The sequence below is a fragment of the Otolemur garnettii genome, unplaced genomic scaffold, assembly GCF_000181295.1.
Source record: "Otolemur garnettii isolate 467f Iridium unplaced genomic scaffold, OtoGar3 scaffold00003, whole genome shotgun sequence".
Taxonomy (NCBI): domain Eukaryota; kingdom Metazoa; phylum Chordata; class Mammalia; order Primates; family Galagidae; genus Otolemur; species Otolemur garnettii.
This window is the reverse complement of record NW_003852398.1, coordinates 36,990,216-36,998,023: the sequence shown is the minus strand read 5'-3', so window position 1 is coordinate 36,998,023 and position 7,808 is coordinate 36,990,216. Positions and strand designations below refer to the sequence as shown.

At 37.7% G+C, this 7,808-nt stretch overlaps 1 protein-coding gene and 1 non-coding gene across 3 annotated transcripts in view; one reads left to right on the top strand and one right to left on the bottom strand.

Annotated features, from left to right (window-relative positions):
- SIL1 (SIL1 nucleotide exchange factor) overlaps positions 1-7,808 on the bottom strand; it is a 258,671-nt gene that overhangs the window by 47,971 nt on the left and 202,892 nt on the right. The window lies entirely within an intron of this gene.
- Positions 1,592-1,722, top strand: LOC111727223. Its single transcript, XR_002774826.1, has one exon. It is a non-coding gene; the product is annotated as a small nucleolar RNA SNORA11 (small nucleolar RNA).

Sequence of the window (7,808 nt, the reverse complement as noted above, 5' to 3'; positions counted from 1 at the left end):
AAAAAAAAAAAAAAAATCTTAATAGGCACCTTGATGAAAATCAAATTGATGTATACCTCAGTTAACATACGTACTTGATATAAATATACTTAACATAAACACATACACATAGATAAACATACACACACGGCTTGGCAACCGTAGCACAGTGGTCACAGCACCAGCCTCATATACGGAGGCTGGCAGGTTCAAGCCAGCCTGAGTCAGCTAAACAACAATGACAACTGCAACAACAACAAAAAAACAGCTGGGCTTTGTGGTGGGTGCCTGTAGTCCCAGCCACTTGGGAGGCTGAGGCAAGAGAATTGCTTAAGCCCAGGAGTTGGAAGTTGCTGTGAGCTGTGATGCCATAGCACTGTACTGAGGGTGACAAAGTAAGACTCTGTCTCCAAAAAAAAAAAAAAAAAAAGAAAAGTGAGTAAAATTGATGCAAAAAAAGAAAATTTAAAGCTACTTATAATATTAATGAAACAGTATAAGATATTAAAAATATGTCCACAAAAAAGTACTAAGCTCAGATAGTTTTATAAGTAATTTTTATAAGGCCTTTAAGGGTCTGATAACCCCATCTTATACATAATGTTCTAGACACTAGAAAGAGAAAGAAAGTATTTCAAGTCCTTTTATCACTATTACTTTGATACAAAACCACTCAGGAGTAGTATGATAAAGAAAAATCACATGGTCAAAATAATTAATAACCAAGGTATAAACATTTTAAGTAAAAAAAACTACCAAACTATGGGGCAAGAATTCAGCCAGCCTTGTACCCAGTGCTAAGCTATTTCTTCCTCATAGGAGGGGGTACAATTTCCTAACTGGCATAAAGGTACCATCTTGACAAGTGAGAAAATACAAAACTGGGAAATTATGGTTCTTTGCTTTATTTATTAGATAAGAATGATATCTGTTTGCTCAATGTTGCAGTTTTCCCTCTTTTAATTTTTAAAATAGGTTTTATGAATTTCATATATAAAAAATTTAAAACATCTTTGTAAAGTATAAAGAATAATTTTAAAATTAACAACTTTCTAACCAGCGTAAGAACTCTATAATTTACTAACAATTTTGAAAACCATTTGCCAATCAGATTTCTTCCCTCTTTACAGAAGAAACTGCTATTTTGAATGTTGTATTTCTCATTCACTTGATTGTTTTGTTATAATGATATACATATGCACGATCAATTTACTGTTTTATCTGTAAATCATAAATGTTATCCTACTATCTAAGAAAAAATGACCAAATCCAACAAAATATTAAATAATACATTACAGCCAAGTAGAATATTAGAAAATCCCCTAATGTTATTCATTACATTATCAAATTAATAGACCTCTATGTATACAAAAACTTATCAAAATCTAATACTTGACTTTAAAGAACTCTTAGCAAACTAAGAATAGAAGAAAATATTTTTAATCTATTAAAAGCCTACAGTAAGTATCATAGTTAATGGTAAAATATTAGAATCATTCCCTTTAAAGACAAGAAAAGGATAAGAATGGCTACTATTAATATTTCAATAAACACTATATTAAATGTACTAGACCATGTAATAAGTAGTAGAAACAAGAGATAAAGATTAATTGGGGTGTGCTCAGAGCAGGGGGCCTGAAGCTTGGCTCCTCTGTTTATAATACACCAGACAGGAATCTAGGGTCATTGTAACAAAGGGCAGCACAAAACTTGTGGCCTCCTGTAAACAAATGCCCTACATAGGGGAGAAAAAAAGGAAAACAAGAAAAAGAAAGAAAGATTAGACAGAAACAAAATTGTTTGTATTTTGTTAGAATCCTTTACAAAGAACATCTAAGGCTGGGTGCAGTGATTCAAGCCTGTAATCCTAAAACTCTGGGAAGCTGAGGCAGGTGGATTATTTGAGCTCAGGAATTTGAGACCACTCTGAGCAAGAGTAAGACACCATCTCTACTAAAAATAGAAAAACTAGCTGGGTGTTGTGGTGAGCACCTGTAGTCCCAGCTGCCAGGGACACTGAGACAAGAGGATCTCTTGAGCCCAAGAGTTTGAGGTTGCTATGAGCTACGATGCCACAGCACTTTACCAAGAGTGAAAAAGTGAGACTCTGATTCAAAAAAAAAAAAGAATAAGGATAGAAGTTTTGTTTTACCTGATATCAAACCTTAAAAAGCTATGTAAATGAAATAATTGGTGTAAATAATCGAATGACTGATAGAAGTGTAGAAAAAGAGACCACTGGATCAGAAAAAAAAACAGTACAAATACGGGAACTCAAAATATCATAAAGAAACCATTATATCACTGGGGAAAAGACAGACTACTCACTACATGGCGCCAGGACAATTAAGTTAGCCAAATGGTGAAAACTAAAATCTATATCTCACAGCATACAAAAACAAATTTTAAAATAAAAACCTGTCAATTCTTTTTTTTTTTTTTTTGAGACAGAGCCTCAAGCTGTTCCCGTGGGTAGAGTGCCATGGCGCCATGGCATCACAGCTCACAGCAACCTCCAACTCCTGGGCTTAAGCGAGTCTCCTGCCTCCACCTCCCAAGTAGCTGGGACCACAGGCGCCTGCCACAACACCTGGCTATTTTTTTTTGGTTGCAGCCATCATTGTTGTTTGGCAGGCCCAGGCTGGATTCAAACCCGAGACCTTAAGTGTATGTGGCTGGCACCTTAGCCACTTGAGCCATAGGCACTGAGCCTGTCAATTCTTTATACTCTTAGAAAATAACATGGGCGAATATCTCTATCCTTCAAGAAAGGATTTCTTAAAATATAAACAGCAAAAGACTTTTACGATAAAGGTTGATAATTCTGATTTTGCAAAAATACCATAAAATGTCTATAGCAAAAAGCAATACAACTCATGTAAAAAGAACAGTCACATACTAGAAAATATTTGCTATACATACAAAAGATAGTATTTGTATATTTCATATAATAAATGTAATATGTATCAGTACTCAAATTATATATCATATATATACCTACTAAAAAATAAAAGAGTCAGTGGAAAAAACAGGTAAATGATATTAAGAGGCAATTTTTAAAAAGCAGCAGCCTTGACAACTCCATTGAAATACAAAAGGCATTCAACCAAAAAAAAAAAAAAAAAAAAAAAAAGAGCAAATAAACTTCAGAGCCGTCAATATACACAGTATAATTCCGGTGATGGAGAAAAACAATAATACTATAGCAGTCAGGGAAGAACAAATCAATAAGAAAAATGAGGCTTAGCACTCGTAGCATAGTGATTACAGTGCCGCCACATGCACAGAGGCTAACAGGTTCAAAACTGGCCAGGACCAGCTAAACAACAATGACAACTGCAACAAAACAATAGCCAGGCATTGTGGTGGGCACCTGTAGTCCCAGCTACTTGGGAGGCTGAGGCAAAAGAAATGCTTAAGCCCAAGAGTTTGAGGTTCCTGTGAGCTGTGATGCCATGGTATTCTACCAAGGGCAACATAATGAGACTCTGTCTCAAAAAAACCCCAAAAAACAAAAAGAAGAATCAGATACCATGTCATACCTATCAAATTTGCAAAAACTAAAAACTTTAATAATACCAATGATTGACAAGGATGTGAAGAAACAGATACTGCCAAACACAGTAAAAGTTTATTTCTACCAATAATCACTTTGGAAAACAATTTGGCATTATTTAGTGATGTTGAAGACGTGCATAGCATAAAATCTAGTAGTTCTATTACATTTTTAGGCATATACCATAGAGAAGTATGCATATATCTACCAAAGGATTCATGCAGGAAGATACTCATTGCAAAATTGTGTATAACAGCAAAAAAACTGGCAACCTGAATGTCTATTAATATGTGAATAAACAAATTAAGCATATTCAAACAATGAGATGCTATACAGAAGCTGTACATAGAGCTGCATTAACATGAAAAACTACTAAACCAATTTCTATGTATATCATATATACCATGAATTTAGATATATGTGATCATCTATAAAAAAATAGACATGATACACATCTAATTCCAAACAGTGGTTACCTCTGTGAGAGAAGAAAGAGAATCAGAAAGGATTATGAAAAGGTTATCAACTGGCCAGGTGCGATGGCTCCTGTCTATAATCCTAGCACTCTGAGAGGCTGAGGCAAGTGGATCACTTGAGCTCTTGAGTTCGAGACTAACCCGAGCAAGAGTGAGACCACATTTCTAAAAAAAAAAAAAAATAGCCAGGTGTTATGGTGGGTGCCTGTCACCCCAGCTACTCGGGAGGCTGAGGCAGGACTATCATTTCAGTCCAAAAGTTTGAGGTTGCTGTGAACAAGAAGGGCCATGGCACTCAACCCCAGGGCAACTGAGTGAGACTCTCTCTCTCTCAAAAAAAAAAGGCTTGGCACCTATAGCTCAGTGGTAGGGTGTTGGCCATATATATATACACTGGCAATGGAGGGTTCAAACCTGGCCCTGTTAAACAATAATGACAACTACAACAAAAAATAGCCAGGTGTTGTGGCGGGCACCTGTAGTCTCAGCTACTTGGGACCTGGCTGAGGCAAGAGAGTCACTTAAGCCCAAGAGTTTGAAGTTGCTATGAGCTGTGATGCCACGGCACTCTACCAAGGGCGACATAGTGAGACCCTGTCTCAAAAAACAAAAACAAAAACAAAAACAAATAACTGAGGCAAGGAGATCTCTTGAGCCCAAGAACTTAAGGTTGCTGTGAGCTATGATGTCACAGCACTCTACTCAGAGCACCAGAGGGAGACTGTCTCAAAGAACAAAAAAGTATCCTTAGTTTTGATCTTTCATACCTTCTGTTGCAAACAAGGCCAGCTCCTCTGGAAAGAGATTAGGAGCTGTTTTATGGACTGCTTCCTCTCTAGGCAAAACCTCTAAGTTAGGACTCTGGTGCTGAGAGTGGGAACAATAACAAGGTTCTCTCCAAGAAAAATGCCTATTCTAGGAGTAGAGTGCTCAGTGGGTTTGGACACAGCAGCCTGAGGCCCTCTCAGCTTTTCTCTCCTAGCCTGGAATCAGCACCTCACAAATCAGGGAAAATAGGTAAAGATAGATGTTGGTCAAAGGACACAAAATTTTAGTCAGGAGAATTTCAAGAGATGTATTGCACGACGTGGAGACTATAGTTAATAATGAAATATTGCATTCTTAAAAAAAAGGAAAGTGGATGTAGAGCGTGCTCACCATTAAAAATAACCACCACCTGAGGTACAGCATATGTTAACTGGTTTAATTCAGTCACTACATAACGTATATATACTTCAAACATCATGCTGCACATGATGCATACAATTATATCTGCCAATTAAAAAATTAAAAATAGGCTTGGTGCCTGTAGCTCAAGTGGCTAAGGCACCAGCCACATACACCAGAGCTGGCGGGTTTGAATCCAGCCCAGGCCTGCCAAATAACAATGACAACTACAACCAAAAATGGCCAGGCGCTGCAGCGGGTCCCTGTCGTCCCAGCTACTTGGGAGGCTGAGGCAAGAGAACTGCTTAAGCCCAAGAGTTGGAAGTTGCTGTGAGTTGTGATGCCACAGCACTCTACTACCCAGGGTGACAGCTTGAGGCTCTCTCTCTCAAAAAAAAAAAAAATAATAATAATAATAATTAAAAATAAATTTAAAAAAGAAGTTCTGGCAGCTCACACTTGTAATCCCAGCACCTTGGGAGACTAAGGTGAGTGCATCACTTGAGCCCAGGGGTTTGAGACCAGCCTTAGTAACAGAGGGAGACCTTGCCTAAAAAAAAAAAAAAAAAGGTCTATTTGTATCTTTTTCAAACCCATCTGGTCATTGTCACTTTTGGTAGTCTATTTCCCCCCCAACACACACTTTTGATAAAATATGACTTCTTTAAACACATTATAATAACTAATTTATATTCTAAAACATATTAAAATAACTATTTATATTCTAAAACATATTAAAATAACTAATTTATATTCTATACCCTTAGTGTTTTACTACTTGTAATTTTCAAGGTCTGATTATTGTGTTTCCACTGCCTTTCACTCACATACCTTATTATTTACATGCTTTGTGATATTTTGATTGTGAGCTCCTGATCACTGGAAGTTTTCTGTTTGTGGGTGTGCTTTGAAGTCTGGATTTAAGTTCCTCCAAAGAGGATTTGTTTATGCTTCTATCAATAACTTGGAAATACTGCCAATTTAGAACTGCTTTCTAAAAAAAAAATTTTCTCACGGAAATTTTCCTCTATATACTGAAGTAGACAGAATGGTATAATAATCTTTCATGGATCCTTCACTTAGCTTTAAGTATTATGAAATCATAGTCAGTCCTATTTCATCTATAGTTCCAGCAACCTATCTAACTCCTCCAGGTAAGTATAAAGCACCTCCTAAGCTGGGTGCTCTGGCTCATGCCTGTAATCCTAGCACTCTGGGAGGCCGAGGCAGGCGGATTGCTTCAACTCAGAGACCTGCCTGAGCAAGAATGAGACCCCATGTGTAAAAATAGGCGGATATTGTGGCAGGTTACTGTAGTGCCAGCTACTTGCAAGGCTAAGGCAAGAGGATCACTTGAGCTCAAGAGTTTGAGATTGCTGTGGGCTGTGGCACTATGGTACTCTACCGATGGTGGCAAAGTGAGACTCTGTCTAAAAATTTAAAAAAATAAAAATAATGCACCTTGGCTCGGTGCCTGTAGCTCAGTAGCCAGGATGTCAGCCACATACACTGGAGCTAGCAGGTTCAAATCCAAGCTGGACCTGCCAAACAACAATGACAATTACAACCAAAAAGTAAAAATAGCCAGGTGTTGTGGCAGGCACCTGTAGTCCCAGCTACTTGGGAGGCTGAAGCAAGAGCATCACTTAAACCCAAGAATTTGAGATTGCTGTGAGCTATGACGCCACAGCATTCTACTGAGGGTGACGACCTGAGACTCTGTCTAAAAAATAATAATAATGCACCTCCTCCAGTTAAGTATAAATGCTTCAACATATTGTTGTAAAAGGGCTCTCTGAAAAAATACCAGTTCACACTAAAAACTTTTAGTATCCTTAATATTCTCAAACGTTGAGTTATTGTTTAAATGTTCTCAGTTTATCTATTGTTGATCCAATACACTATTCATTATATTTAAATTTATAGATCATTCCACCTCTTTACTTTCCTCTTGTAGCTTATTTTTCCTACAGTTTCCCACTGTCCAGCCTTTGCTAATTACAAGTCCATTGTTTAACATATCCCCATCCCCAATATTTCCTTTAAATCAGAAGACAGATCTAGAAGTTCGATCAAATGTGGATTTGATTTTCTCACAAGACTTTTTTATGTGTGCTAGCATTTTTTTTTTTTTTCAGGAACCACGGCAGACTCAGTCTTCCTAAGAAACAAACTCTTAAGATTTGGAGGTATTTTTTTTCCCCTTCCATTCAAGGCCAAATGGCCTTAATAACTCTTCTTTTTTTCCTTTTTTAGATAAGCAAGGTATCACTCTGTCACCCAGGCTAGAGTGCAAGGGCACAATCATAGCTCACTTTAACCTCAAATTTCTGGCCTCAAGTAATCCTCCTGCCTCTGCCTCCCAGAGTTGTGAGCCACTGTGATTATAGCTGTGAGACAATCTGCCTAGCTCTTTATCTACTCTTGATGTCTGTTGGTGTTCCTGGGGGACCCTGACCCAGGCTGAGAGCTGAAGGAAAAAAGAGACTTCACACCAACTTAATGCATGGAGAGGCATGCATTGTCTCATGCACTGAGTGGCAGATTGAGGCAATGCAGCACTGATCTAATCTGTCACGGGTCTTTTATTATGCTCAAAAAATAGGATTAGAGGGAAAGCTCAGTTCCCA